This window comes from Schistocerca cancellata, chromosome 6 (genome assembly GCF_023864275.1).
Source record: "Schistocerca cancellata isolate TAMUIC-IGC-003103 chromosome 6, iqSchCanc2.1, whole genome shotgun sequence".
In the NCBI taxonomy this organism is placed as follows: Eukaryota; Metazoa; Arthropoda; class Insecta; order Orthoptera; family Acrididae; genus Schistocerca; species Schistocerca cancellata.
Genome location: NC_064631.1, coordinates 585312230 through 585328617, shown reverse-complemented (window position 1 = coordinate 585328617; position 16388 = coordinate 585312230).

Below are 16388 nucleotides of genomic sequence, written 5' to 3'. Positions count from 1 at the left end.
TGATTTCCAGTGTGAAATGCTCGTACATTAATAAGCGGTGTTATAGCCAGAATGTTGAATACAAGTATGCAAACGTGCATGTATTGTGTTGTACAGGTGCTTAATGGCAGCTTGTGTGATGGAGTTCCAGGCCTCTTGCACCTGATCGGACAATACAGGGACGGTTAGTGCTGGTTGTGGGTGACGCTGGACTTGTGGTCCGATGATGTCCCATACGTTCTGGTGATCGAACAGGCCAAGGCAACATGTCGACACTCTGTAAAGGGATGTTGAGCTACAACAGCGGTATGTGGGCAAGCGTTATCCTGTTGGAAAACTGGAAAACACCACCTGCAATGCTGTTCATGAATGAAGGCACACCAGGTCGATTCTCTGCCTCGTGATGACTGGGTGTTGTGTGACGTCCTTAGGTTAGTTAGGTTTAAGTAGTTCTAAGTTCTAGGGGACTGATGACCATAGATGATAAGTCCCATAGTGCTCAGAGCCATTTGAACCATTTGAACACCAGGTCGAATCACCAGACTGATGTACAATTTTGAACTCAAGGTGCGTGGGATAACCACGAGAATGCTCCCGCTGTCAAACGAAATCGCACCCCAGACCATAACTCCAGATGCTGGTCCAGTGCGTCTAGCATGCGGACAGGTTGACTGTAGGCCCTTGGCTGGCGTTCTTCTAACCAACTTACGGCCATCTTTGTCACCGAGGCACAACCAGATTTCATCAGAAAACAAAACAAACCTCCATCCTGCCCTCAAATGAGCTCTTGCTTGGCTCAACTAAAGTCGCAAATGGCGGTGGTTTAGGGTAGGCGGAATGCACGCTACAGGACGTCTGGGTCGGAGCTATCCTTGAAGTAACCGATCTGTAGCAGTTGTGTCACTATGATGCCAGCTATTGAACAAATTGCTGCTGCAAAACAGTACAATGCGCCATAGCCATGCCCTGAACACGATAATCGCCCCTCTAGGTAGTACCGTGTGACCGTCCGGAGCCCGGTCTCCTTTGATTGCACATTCTCTTGTCCACCGCTGCCAGAAATCATGTAGACTGGTTACATTACTTCCACATCTTTCTGAAATATCGCAGGAGGAACATACAGCCTCTGGTAACCCTATTACACGACCTCCTTTGAGCTCAGTGAGATGATGAGAATGGCGTCTTTGTCACCTTAAAGACATTCTTGATTAACATCAACTCACCACGTCCAATCACATGCACACGACGGCTAGGTCCTGTGTATACAGCGAACATGATTTACATCCTCATAGGGCGCGCTGCTAGCGCCACTCTTAAGCGACTGGTGAAAAATTTGAACAGATATCAACTTTAGTTTACGTTGCATAACTCCTTCTTGGTGTTGCGATTTTGTCCGTCAGTGAATTTTTAACCAACAGCATACAAACGTAAAATGTACACTTCATAAAGAAAATAGTAACAAAATAAATTTTCTTGGTTTAGTTACGAGTAGGAAGGGAGAAGGATTAGATTTCTCTACATATCGCAAACCTACGCACACGGACGTGATAATTAGCAATGATTCTAATCATCTAGCGCAGCACGAAAAGGTTTTCTTTCACGGGATTGTTGCGCGTCTATGCCAGCGACCACTTTAGGAATATGAAGTGCAGAATGAACTTGATATTCTTAGACACGTGGCTGTGGCCAACGGTTATAAGAGTAACTCAGTTATTGCAAATACATCGCAAGTAGAAACGGGCTAAAGCTCCGCGTATGGAGAAAAAGTTTATGACACTTCAATACCGTGAACCCCTAAGAGAAAAATTGATACCCGCTGTTGAGATGTAGTTTCAGATAACGGCTCAAACGAGTGGTCTTCTGAAGTATAGGTTAATACATCGACTGGAGAGAAGGTAAGGAAGGACAACATGAAGCTACATGGCGCATCTGGTGTCTACAGGTTGAAACGTGGAACTTGTGATAAGTTTCACGTCGGTCAGACGGGTAGATGTTTCATAACCAGGTTCAAGCAAAATGTCGGCTGCGCTAACAGGATGGAATTTGGCCAACATTTGCGTAAAGAGGATGACATCACAGGTGTGGCATAGAGAAGGCGACGAAGACATTTCATGTTGCCCCTTGTAAGCTCCCCCTCACTTATCGACCTTAATGATGTTGGATGTTGGCGCGCCTTCTTCTCGACACGGTCACCAGGCGAAACGGGCTCTTGATGTGCGCCAGCTAATGCTTCCCGTCCGCTACACCGTGTCAGAAACTATCACAGCAATTCGAGCGCAATTACATGCTGCCAAACACCGAAAGCGCGGCAACTCGCGGGAGCATCACACAACACACCTGCTCCACTGCACTACTCCAGCCAGACTCCCCTCTGCCCGCGCTCCACGCGACAGAGTTAACACTACCAAAGATCCTAAATACTTTGGTTCTCCACACGACCTATCTATGTATTCGTTCGACAGCATAGTTTTCCCTAGGCAAGACTCAGCGTAAAATACAAATAATATTTACAAAACAAACCAATTATACATCGACATAGATGCATAAATATATATATAAGTAGTAAAACAATTACAATATATAAAGGCACAGAAATGTCATATATTCAGGTAACAAAATAAGGAAAAAAATTTATAGTACAATAGATGGAAATAGGAGGACATGCATTTCCGGCGTTACACCCTCAAGGTTTAAAGCTAGACACTTTAGAGGTACTCGGGATCTATAAGTTTAAAGAGCTGGATAAGTTGCTTAATGAACAGTCGGCATTTAAATAGAATCAATACTTTGATTTCTTCAGAGAAGAAGTTTAATATTATTGTCTTCCGGGTGCAATGACCAGTTAGGCTGTAGCCTAAGTCTTCTTTAAGGAGGTGGCACTATATGTCCACCTTAGGCTTCCTGGTGACAAACTGGTTGTGAAGAACATGTGAATTAAGTAAGAATGATAATCCATTGTACTTATATAAGTGAAAAATGAAAAAATAAAGAAAACTTTTGTTCATTTTTCAATAGGCCTGTGTCATATGACAACTAATATTGATTCCAGGGCAATAAAATGTTTGTAATAACGCTGTATAACGAAGTTGGAGGCTTTGCCTTGTAATAATCTTGTTCGATGAACTCTCTGCCAGGCACTTAAATGTGATTTGCAGAGTATCCATGTAGATGTAGATTTTATTTCTATCTTACAAATTGGAGATTTAGGTCATTCATACGAAATCGACCGGCTATAGGGAATGTTCCCTCATCAGTGTAAGTTGGTGCATATCGAGAATTGAAGCCTAGTGTTGATGACGTGTGTCTCACCACCAGTCCTTTAATCTCTAGCAGTAAACTGCGAATGACGATTAATCGTGGATTTTAATCTGAATAATGAGTTTCTTTCTGGAATTATAGATTATGCAATACTATGGAGTTTCATAGTCATTTCCCAGTTCTTATGATATTTTTGTAACTAAGTTATTTGTTTTACTATATGACGCTTGTCTGCTGTGTGTTGCGCATTCTTTTCTGTGATTATAGTTGCCCCGTCGTAAGGGACTGTGCATATAATCCAGTTATTATTTTCATGTCACTTCGTGTGATGAACATTTTATGTTTATTATTAGATTGTAATTAATGGTAGGTTTTGAAAATTCAATTTATTAATCGGTTTATGCTACATAGTAATACCATTTTAGTTGGCAGATCGTGCCTCAGAGTTCGCAACTACTAGCGCCTTCTGGCGTATTTACCTTCAGGCTGCTGTAATTTCATGTATCAGTTATGCCGGTGCTGTGAGGAAAGTAACACTGGTAATATGTTGTAGATGATTTGGTACATGTTACCCAAGATTGACAGTTGGAGTTTTTTGTAAACGTACTTGCTGTATTATGTTTCAGTACATGCGATGAAGGTACGTACCTGTTTGTTTATAAAAGCAAGATCTATGTCCTGAGCGTGTGAAATTGTTCATTTAAGCAAAATTTGTAACAATTACTGTAATGTGCTTATAGGCGTCGGTTTGATAATGGCCGTCGTGTCTGAAACTAGTCTCCGCACTGAAAAAGTTAATTAAACTAATTTTTCCAAAACTGTTTTATATAGAAAAATCACACTGAAGTTCCTTCTTTAAATATGCACACAAATGACAAAATGACAGATATTAAAATAAGTGACCAAGGAACGGAGAAAAATCTGAAATCGCTCAACACAGGGAAGGACACTGGACCTGACGGGATACCAGTTGGCTTCAATATAGAACCTGCCCCTCTTCTGGCAACAGCGTTCCGAAGGTATCTAGAGGAGCGAAACGTTGCTAATGGTTCAAATGGCTCTGAGCACTATGGGACTCAACTGCTGTGGTCATAAGTCCCCTAGAACTCAGAACTACTTAAACCTAACTAACCTAAGGACATCACACACATCCATGCCCGAGGCAGGATTCGAACCTGCGGCCGTAGCGGTGGTGCGGTTCCAGACTGTAGCGCCTTTAACCGCTCGGCCACTCCGGCCGGCAAACGTTGCTAATGATTGGCGAAAAGTACTGTTCATTCTAGTTTCCAAGAAGGGTCGTCGAACGGGCGCACAAAACTATGGGCCTATTTCTCTAACGTCAGTGTGTTCTAGAATTTTGGAACTGGCTTTATACTCGCGTAGTATGACACTTCTGGAGACCAAAAATCTCCTCTCTAGGAACAAACATGGTTCGTCTGAGACCTAGCTGGCTCTGTTCGACCACGAGAGACAGAAGGCAATAGATATAGGCACCCATGTAGATGCCACTTCATTGACTTCCGGAAGGCATTCTACACAGTTCCGCACTGCCGCCTAAAGAATAAAATGCGAGCTTATCGAGGCGTAGCACCTTTGCATTACTCCTGTCACTTGTTAGGACGACTCGTTATAGGCATGAGTCATCGACAGATGTCTCCAGCTGACATGGACCTGAGTTACAAAGCTGCACGTAGTTGTACTAGTAGGCGGCAGAGGTCAGCAGTTGACGGACAGCGCTAGCAGTCGTAGTCAAAACAAAAGCTATGTTTGATCAATATTTAATGTATTTGCATAATTATAATTGTTTTATATGTGTAGTAATTAGCAGTGTGAGTGTTGTATGAGTGAAGAAGAACAGAAGTAAATGAAAATTGTTTTGTTTATTCACGAAGTACCAGTTAAACTATACAGGGAATTTACTATAATGAAATGTGCAGTCAGTTTATGGTACTAATAAATCGTGAATAGAACACAAATTAATCGGTAATTTCAGAAGGAGTAATTTTATATTTGATTCTTTTCTAAATTTATTTATTTAGTAATTGCCATAGAAAGAAATGTTTTACTATGATTGGTCATTGAAGTAAATCGCGGGCTAGCGCGGGATAATACTGAAACCTGATTTGCTGTTTGTGATATCAGCCAATCAGAAAAATGCAGGCTCGCGCCAATCTATGCTGGGAACAAAGCCTTTGATGTGATCTAGGAAAGTGGGGGCTGAGGGTTCGAACTAGTAACATCTCATTGAAAGCAGGCTCCGACGAAGGTACTGTAAAATCGCGGAAAAATGCTAATTACGAGTTCGCGAAGTAGTACAAAGTGTATTTAAGTGAACGGTATAGTGGAAGTCGTGTGGAATTTCGGACGGAATATCAAAATTATTGCTTCTGACTGTTAGTTAAAACCGCGTGGCGTGTTGTGCGATCTAAGACTGGAACAGGTATTACGTGTAGAGCAGAGTGCACAACATTTGAGCGAGGATGTTCATAACTAAACGATCCAGTGAAATCTATTAACTACGGTAACGGGTGTAAATACCATAAACTGGCTACGTGTGTGATTGTGGATTGCATGTGAACTTTACATTGTGTTACCACTCAGTACGGACTTGGCAGTATTAACTGTGATCCTTATCGTAAAAATACACCTGAAAATTTACATTGCCAAGTTAAAACTTTTATTTCAGTACCAGCCATATCCCGTTTACCGGACAATTCTATGTATGTTGCGACCTGCAGTAGACAGTAGTGGTCTAGTATTTTCTACTACAGCTTTTAGGTAGACAAATGAACATTGCTGGACACTGGCAGGGCGGTAAAAAGAAAGTTGCCGCGCCGCAGTATGGATACCAGACAAATTGTATGATTGGATTGAAGAGTTTCTAGCAAACAGAACACAGTACGTCGTTCTGAACGGAGAGAAGTCCTCAGACAAAAAAGTAACTTCGAGCCTGCCGCAGGGGAGTGTTACAGGGCCATTACTATTCACAGTATATATAAACAACGTAAGCCACGACAATAGAAAATTGTAGCGAAATGCAAGAAGACCTGCAGAGTATAGACGCTTGGTGCGGGGAGGAGCAATTGAAGCTCAACGTAAACAAATGTTACGTATTGAGAATACAAGGACAGAAACATCTTTTACTGCATTATTACAGAATTGCAGAACTGCCACTGGAAGCAGTTACTTCCATAAAATACCTAGGAGTATGCGTAATGGAGCGATTTGAAGTGGAGTGATGACATAAAATTAATCGCAAGTAAGGCAGATGTCAGTCTGAGATTCATAGCCAGAATCCTCAACAAACGTAATCCATCCACAAAGGAAAGAGCTTGCAAAACTCTCGTTCGACCAATACTTGAATATTGTTCGTCCATTTGAGATCCAAACCGGATAGGACTGATATAGGAAATGGAGAATATCCAGAGAAGAGCAGCACGTTTCGTTTCAGGCTCATTTAGTAAGTACTAAAGCGTCACACGGAGGAGCTCAGCCAACTCCAGCGTCAGGTGCTATAGGAGAGGTGTCTGCATCACGCTATGGTCTGCTGTTAAATGTTCGGAGAGAGTACTTTCCTGGAAGAGACAACCAATATATTGCTTCCTCCCACGTACATGTCGCGGAAAGGACCATCAAGGTAAAACTAGAGAGATCAGAGGCCACGTGGAGGGTTAGCAGCAACCATACTTCCCGCGAACCACACGCGACAGGGCCTGAAAAAGGAGGAAATGACATTGTTGCTCGACACCACACACCTTAAGGTGGCTTATGGAGTATGTTGATGTAGATGTACATTCTCCTCGGACCAGTCCATCGATCAGGCGACTCAGATCAACAACACAAAATAGACGAGATAGCAGACGAACTCTTTCTGTACTGCCAGCGCCAAAGCGGAAAAGGCGCAAAGTTCCTTTTGTTGGTTCCGAGGGCGGTCGGGTCGGCCTCGGTTAAGAGCGGCAAGGATGGCCCGTAATGACGATGCGCGCCAGGACGGACGAGCTCGGCATTCTGGACTTGCCTGCGTCATCCGACAGCTGGAGATCCGCACGCATCGTAATTTCTTGCGTCGAGACACGAAAAGGAAGGGAGAATCTGAAAAAAGTTCACAAAAAGGAAGTGAATGCGCTATTGTGGCTGGAGTTGTTTCTACTCCGAAAACCGCAGGGAACAGATGGGTCGTAGCGTGCATAATAATACACCTCCAGCGGTTGTTAGACGCAAACAAAGCGGCGGCCACGGAACGACAATAATGCACATTCCTCTGACGTAGCTATTTGCGCAGCTGACGACTCCGTCTCTGAGAGCTGAATATTTTATGACACAAATGAAACATTTGCATCGTAGTCCGTTAATTTCAGTGTAGTGGATGTAGAATGATGAAAGGCCATTTCCGAAGAATGCGTGTAAAACGCATACCAAGAAATGAGTTTTGTGTAAAGTATAGAGAAGAGGCAATTAACTGCAGGTTTAGGAACACCTCCTTCTAGTACTAGGACTCCGGAAATTCTCGCAGAAGCTCTTAACCGTGAGATGCGGTACTGAATTTCAAAACAAAAATATAATATCAAAATACACTGGAGAACCAGAGAAGCTGGTACACCTGCGTAATATCGCTTACGGCTCCCGCAGATGTGCTGCAACACGACGTGACATCGAACGACTAATGTCTGAATTAGTGTTGATGGGAACTGAACCGTGAATCCTGCAAGGGTGTCCGTAAATTCGTGAGTACGACGGGGTGGATATCTCTTCAGAACAGCACGTTGCAAGGCATCCCAGATTTGCTCAATAATGTACATGTCTGCGCAGTGTGGTAGCCAGCGGAAGTGTTTAAATTCAGAAGAGTGTTCCTGGAGCCACTCTGTAGTAATTCTGGACGTGTGGGGTGTCGCATTGTCTTGCTGGAGTTGCCCACGTCCATTGGAATGCACAATGGACATGAATGGATGCAGGTGATCAGACAGGATGCTTACGTACGTGTCACTTCAGAGTCGTATCTAGACGTCTCAGGGGTCCCATATCACTCCAACTTCAGATGCCCCACACCATTACAGAGCCTCCACCAGCTTGAACATGCAGGGTCCATGGATTCATGAGGTTGTCTCCAGACCCGTACACGTCCATCCGCTCGATATAATTTGACACGAGACTCGTCCAACGAGGCAACATGTTTCCAGTCATCACAGTCCAATGTCGGTGTTGACTTGCCCAGGCGAGGCTAAAGCTTTGTGTCGTGCTGTCATCGAGGGTACACGAGTGGACCTTCGGCTCCGAAAACCCACACAGATGTTGTTTTGTTGAATGGTTTGCACGCTGACACTTAGTACAGCATTGAAATCTGCAGCAATTAGCGGAAGGGCTACGCTTCTGTCACGTTGAACGATTCTCTTCAGTCGTCGTTGGTACCGTTCCTGCAGGATCTTTCTGCGGCCGCAGCGATGTCGGAGATTTGATGTTTTACCGGATTCCTGATATTGACGGTACACTCGTGAAATGGTCCTACGGGAAAATCCCCACTTCATCGCTACCTCGGAGATGCCGTGTCCCATCGCTCGAGCGCCGACCATAACACCGCGTTCCAACTCACTTAAATCTTGATAACCTGCCATTGTAGCAGCAGTAACCGATCTAATAACTGCGCCAGACACTTGTTATTTTATGTAGGCGTTGCCGACCGCAGTGCCGTATTCTGCCTATTTACATATCTCTGTATTTGAAGACGAATGCCTATACCAGGTTCTTTGCCGCTTCAGTGTATTATGCTCAGGAGAAAACATCTGATAATGAGCACGATGTGTTCACACATTGCGGAAGCATGTGTAGCAAAGATAGAGTACACAGAATATTGAAATGTGGTACAATAAAGCCTGTTCGTAAACCAAGATGTTCATTGCACTAAATTTTATCCATTATAGATTTCCGCTAACCTTCGCGAATCTGGAATACTCGCAACCTATGATTTTTGCACGATTTTGCTATTCTTTATCTCCAATCGGTAACTAGCTCCGAGGAAACCACTCATCTTCAGGCCATAGCTACAATACCACATTACACCTACTCTGTAGATGTAAATTTCTGCGGGGATCGTCACAAGGTGTGAAACATGATACTGAAAGGTTTGCAGAATGACCACACACGGCTGCCATGCGCTCTTCATTGCACCAAGGAGGTTTTCAGCTTCTAATTTCTTTAGATGTGAACATGTGGACGTAAGTGGAAATCAGAAGATGACAATTCTGGGGAAGAGAGAGCACCAGTTATTACTTCAAATTCCTTATTTTTCTACTACCAAACAGCCTACCCTTGTCCTGATTTTTATTAAAATTGAGGGGTGTTGCCACGTCTTTTTTCATTCGGCTGATCAAATCGTACATACAAGCACGGGCTTGGCAGTGATACTTGTTCAGCTAAGTTTCAGAATATATTAATTGAGGACAAAATTTCCAAACTTTCATTTGTGTGAAAACTTTCTCCCGAAACGTAGATTAGTGACTTTAATTGCAACCTGGTTCACGCCGAAGTACAGTAGGTTTCACTCGGCTACCCTACTGATGATATGCTGAGACAATGTTCACAGGTGGCTCTGAGCACTATGCGACTTAACTTCTGAGGTCATCAGTCGCCTAGAACTAAGAACTAATTAAACCTAACTAACCTAAGGACATCACACACATCCGTGCCCGAGGCAGGATTCGAACCTGCGACCGTAGCGGTCACTCGGTTCCAGACTGTAGCGCCTAGAACCGCACGGCCACTCAGGCCGGCTGTTCACAGGTACGTGCAGGTCTGTCGTAAAGGAACGGAAAGAACCGCGCCGACGCAACGTGACCATCTGGAGTCTCTTCTTGCGACCGTACATTGTCGCGACAACCACTACCAACAGTCAAGTACAGTGGCTAAATTCCTGCCAAATCTTTCTGCAACATCGCAGAAGAAAAATCCAGCTTCTCGCAGCCCTGTTACACGACCCCGTTCAAACACAGTGAGGTGTCGCTAAAGGAATCTTTGTCACCTTAAAGGCATGCTTGACTAACACAACCCACAATGTCCAATCTCAAAGATAACTGAAGCTGACCACCATTACAGCACGTATTGAAAGCAAACCTGATTTGCAGCCGCATAGCGGCGCTACTAGCGCCGCTTTTAGCGAGCTGGTGCGAAACATAAATAGACATCATCTTTCAGATGTAGAAACAAACCTACCAACTTTCGATTTTGTCGCCCAACTGCTTCGTGGTGTTGCGATTTTCTTTCCTTCGGTGTGTTTGAACATCTCTCTTGTCAATTAAAGGCGGTGGTAGAAAATAAAACAATTTTATAAACGATTTGAAACCGTATGTGCTCGAAAACTCATTATACTACATGATCTAGTAGATAGTGTCGGAAGTTCCATGCGGCATTTCGCGGATGATGCTGTAGTATACAGAGAAGTTGCAGCATTAGAAAATTGCAACGAAATGCAGGAAGATCTGCAGCGGATAGGCACTTGGTGCAGGGAGTGGCAACTGACCCTTAACATAGACAAATGTAATGTATTGCGAATACATAGAAACAAGGATCCTTTATTGTATGATTATATGACAGCGGAACAAACACTGGTAGCAGTTACTTCTGTAAAATATCTGGGAGTATGCGTGCGGAACGATTTGAAATGGAATGATCAGATAAAATTAATTGTTGGTAAGGCGGGTGCCAGGTAGAGATTCATTGGGAGGGTCCTTCGAAAATGTAGTCCATTAACAAAGGAGGCGGCTTACAAAACACTCGTTCAACCTATACTTGAGTATTGCTCATCAGTGTGGGATCCGTACCAGATCGGGTTGACAGAGGAGATAGAGAAGATCCAAAGAAGAGCGGCGCATTTCGTCACAGGGTTATTTGGTGAGCGTGACAGCTTTACGGAGATGTTTAGCAAACTCAAGTGGCAGACTCTGCAAGAGAGGCGCTCTGCATCGCGGTGTAGCTTGCTGTCCAGGTTTCTGGATGAGGTATCGAATATATTGCTTCCCCCTACTTATATCTCCCGACTAGATCACGAATGTAAAATTAGAGAGATTCTAGCGCGCACGGAGGCTTTCCGGCAGTCATTCTTCCCGCGAACCATACGCTAATGGAACAGGAAAGGGAGGTAATGATAGTGGCACGTAAAGTGCCCTCCGCCACACACCGTTGGGTGGCTTGCGTAGTATAAATGCAGATGTAGAGGTAGATGTTGTATTTCTGAATGCAAACATCTGTACATGATTGTTATATTGTAAGGTGGCAACGAAAAAATGGTTCAAATGGCTATGAGCACTATGCGACTTAACTTCTGAGGTCATCAGTGGCCTAGAACTTAGAACTAATTAAACCTAACTAACCTAAGCACATCACACACATCCATGCCCGAGGCAGAATTCGAACCTGCGACCGTAGCGGTCGCTCGGTTCCAGACTGTAGCGCCCAGAACCGCACGGCCACTCGGGCCGGCAAGGTGGCAACGGTCTTGCCCCTTACATGAGTCTATTTAACGTGACTATAATCACTTTGTGAGCACTTTAAGTCAATAAAAACGACTGACAGCAGCTCAGTCGCTTTGTAGATAATTAGTTGTTGTTTGTTGGAGTGATACTCTCGATTACGGTGTATGAAATGTCTGTGGAAACGCATCGGCACACTGGCTATGTAATACAGGGAGAATTACGCGATTTTGTAGTTATCAGTTTACGCGTCAATGCATTATATGTGAGGCACCGGGGACAGCGCTCTGCCAGCAGCCTGACAGCGTATCTCCAGGTGTGTAACTTCAAGTGTTTAAAAAAACAGAGCAGTGGCTTGCTGGGCGTGCTCTAACCTTCGCTCCACTGATTTTACGCCTTCGAGTAACTGAATTGGGGCAGGCCAGGAGTCCCTTAGGAATTAAAAATTCTGGAAAAAATGTTGTTGCTCGCAGCTGTGGATCTTCCCAGGTGGCTTTGGCGGAGTTTACTCGTGAAATTTGGTAGAAAGGGATGAATTGTGGAAAATAGTTCGATTCCCAGGCCGAACATTGCTCGGCACTGGGAAACTGGGTATTTTGAGCGTTCCTAGGGGTGTTATTGGCTCGTTAAAGTTTTGATGGGGAAAACAGTGGCTAAGAGAGATCTTGCTCGACACTCTGTAGAGGTCTTCCGTCTTGGGCTTTCGTTCTGAGAGGATGTTAGCCGTGTCAGCTCTTTGCTGATGGGAAGATTGTCGCAATTTGAGAAGTTTACGGACAGCAGTCTGTTGTCCAAGTATTGCAGGAGTGTAGTTTCCGAGGCTCCGCAACGCGGACTCCACGGCCGCGCCGTCGCCCGGCGCAGACCGCAGCCACAGCAGTAGCAGTACGAGGTGCATTCAAGTTCTAAGGCCTCCGATTTTTTTCCTAATTAACTACTCACCCAAAATCGATGAAACTGGCGTTACTTCTCGACGTAATCGCCCTGCAGACGTACACATTTTTCACAACGCTGACGCCATGATTCCATGGCAGCGGCGAAGGCTTCTTTAGGAGTCTGTTTTGACCACTGGAAAATCGCTGAGGCAATAGCAGCACGGCTGGTGAATGTGCGACCACGGAGAGTGTCTTTCATTGTTGGAAAAAGCCAAAAGTCACTAGGAGCCAGGTCAGGTGAGTAGGGAGCACGAGGAATTACTTCAAAGTTGTTATCACGAAGAAACTGTCGCGTAACGTTAGCTCGATGTGCGGGTGCGCTGTCTTGGTGAAACAGCACACGCGCAGCCCTTCCTGGACGTTGTTCTTGCAGTGCAGGAAGGAATTTGTTCTTCAAAACATTTTCGTAGGATGCACCTGTTGCCGTAGTGCCCTTTGGAACGCAAAGGGTAAGGATTACGCCCTCGCTGTCCCAGAACATTGACACCATCATTTTTTCAGCACTGGCGGTTACCCGAAATTTTTTTGGTGGCGGTGAATCTGTGTGCTTCCATTGAGCTGACTGGCGCTTTGTTTCTGGATTTAAAAATGGCATCCACGTCTCATCCATTGTCACAACCGACGAAAAGAAAGTCCCATTCATGCTGTCGTTGCGCGTCAGCAACATGCCACACGGGTAGCCATGTGGTCGTCCGTCAGCATTCGTGGCACCCACCTGGATGACACTTTTCGCATTTTCAGGTCGTCATGCAGGATTGTGTGCACAGAACCCACAGAAATGCCAACTCTGGAGGCGATCTGTTCAACAGTCATTCGGCGATCCCCCAAAACAATTCTATCCACTTTCTCGATCATGTCGTTAGACCGGCTTGTGCGAGTCCGAGGTTGTTTCGGTTTGTTGTCACATGATGTTCTGCCTACATTAAACTGTCGCACTCACGAACGCACTTTCGACACATCCATAACTCCATCACCACATGTCTCCTTCAACTGTCGATGAATTTCAATTGGTTTCACACCACGCAAATTCAGAAAACGAATGATCGCACGCTGTTCAAGTAAGGAAAACGTCGCCATTTTAAGTATTTAAAACAGTTCTCATTCTCGCCGCTGGCGGTAAAATTCCATCTGCCATACGGTGCTGCCATCTCTGGGACATATTAACAATGAACGCGGCCTCATTTTAAAACAATGCGCATGTTTCTATCTCTTTCCAGTCTGGAGAAAAAAAATCGGAGGCCTTAGAACTTGAATGCACCTCGTACAGCTTCGGCCTGCGTTAGGAGTAGCGTTAAATAGCTGCATCACGTGCAATTGCTGTTTCCACTGAGGTTTCACGATACTTTGGGGTGTAGTGATTCTTCTTATTTTTCGTTTTGTGTCGATGTCAGTCGGTCAGCCAATTTATAAGAGATCGCGTTTTGTACCGATTTTGACACAGTTCACTGCCAATCCCAGCTAGGAGGGTAATTTATAAATGGTTCGTTTGTGTTTTTATCCAGCATTGGTCTGAATTTGATAATAAATTTATTGATTCAGTAGAGCTTTTACTTTCAGTAATTTTATCCTGAATTCACCCTTTGCTTTATTTTATTTCTGTGTAATTGATATCATTGGACCCCTTAAGTGTTCGTTATGGTTCATGTTTGGGATTAAAAATAGGTGTGATTTATCGTCAACACTACCACTGCAGATTACTTAGGGATGACAGGGTGACATTTAAATCTAGCGTTATCTTTTCTTGCATACATTTCCACTCCCGATTTCTCTGTAAATTGTTTGACAGGGGCGAACACACGCAAAATCCAGACAAGCAACAGGTGGGGTGTTACGATATGTTGTTGTAGATGAAGTATAAAACAAAAATTAAACTATGTAAGTTGTCAGCATATAGTCATATTTTCACTTAGGAAGTGTTTAATATTTGTGACTCTAATTAGACTGTCCACATAATAGTCAGCTGTTGATAATACGAGTCAGAGAACATGTAGCTTACTTGACTGAGCTAAAAGGAATGGAAGGTTAGAAATTCACGTTACGTCGACGTCGAGATGGCTAGAGAAGGAACACAAACTCGGACAAGACTGGGGAAAAGGAGCGGTCGTGTAGTATTCAAAGAGACCATTCTTGACATTCACGTTGATCGATTTAGGGAAACCACGTGAAACTTAAAAGTGGATAGTCAGAGAGGGGTTTGAACCCCGTTACTCAGAAATGCGTCCACCATTGCGCCACTTCGCTGGGTAACAAGCAGACCGTGAGTACTTCGCAAAAACTGGCAAAGATAATTTGGGAGACGGCTTTTAGGGCTCTCATAATGCTCGCTTACGAAGCGAGATTCGCAGAGGTTTTCACGTGTTGAGTCAGTGTGAGACTTTATGCTAGCAGCGGAGAGCTGTCACGATTCACAGTTTAACATTAACTGTATTACAGATGCATACGAAAGATGAGAATATAATAGTATGAGATAAAAACGAAACACATTTTTGGCTTCTGAAAACTGGTAACGATGAAACTGGACCCGTCTGAAGTGAGGTTGTTGTAATACAAAAAAGAAGTGCAAGTTAGAGGAAGAGAGAAGTTGCCAAACAAGCGCACTCGGTGGAAGAAGGAAATGAAGGTAGAGAGTGTGTTAAGTGACTGGAACAAGAACTCCATTTGTATTGCCAAACTGTTCAAAGTTAAAGAACCTCTTAGAATACGATGAACAGCGAATACGCCGCTTAAGTGAGAAAGCGTATCACGCCAATATGATCCCTGAGGCTGCAGTTAAATGGAGCTTAGCACTGTGTCTTTCTTCCTGCAGTCTCGGCCAGTTGTACAGCGGAAGAGCAACTTACTAAGCGTATAACGACAAGCTAGTGACAAGGTGAAGCCTTGAGTCAATCTCGAGACGAACTCAGATGGCAAGCCTGCTAGCGCGCTGCTGCAAAAGGAAGTATTCTGCCTCGAACCTCGGCTCTACATATTAAAAATTTAATGTATGTGCCGCAACTAGTAGCAGTATTTAATGGTTATCAATCTTAATACACTAGTTCATCGCCGACGCGCTTCGAGTCATTAGTGCTCATCATCAGGCATCAATGAATACAAATCAACTAAATGTTACTTACGCTACTAACAGTATTGACTAGAAAATAGCCAATTTGCTATGATGCCGGGATCTTCACTAGATCCAAAACGTATGCCTCCCTACATATAAATGAGGTAACGATGTATGGTGTATATCTTGCCATGGGCAGTGCTGTCATGTAAATGTTTTTTGTGATGCTATTGCGGCGGAACTGTTAGTTCCATTCCGTTTATTGTGTCCATACGATCCTAATTTGGTATCGTTGGATAGTATATGAATGACCATCTTCTCTTTACACTGACATACTACACCTTTAGAACAGAAAAATGGATCCATTGGTGTTTATTTTGTATGTTACACTTATTTTCCATTCCTTTGTGAAGGAATGCATAAGACTGAGAATGAGGGGACACAGGTAAGTTCAGGGATAACCGTAGATAGTGGGAGTAGAATGAGATTGTACCAGTTTACCCTACGTGGGCAAATTCAGCAAAGGGAAGTGCACACCAAAGATAAACGCCATCACCAGGTTAAGAGGTGTCAAGCTGATCACAGCCAATCAGAAACCGACCCCTCCATTGAGTTTGAACGACGTATCGTTGCCCCTCCGATTCCGCAATTTTTCAGTTGTTCGTCCAACAGACGTCCCGTCGAGGCTCCTTGCGTAAAGTTGAAAAGGGAGTT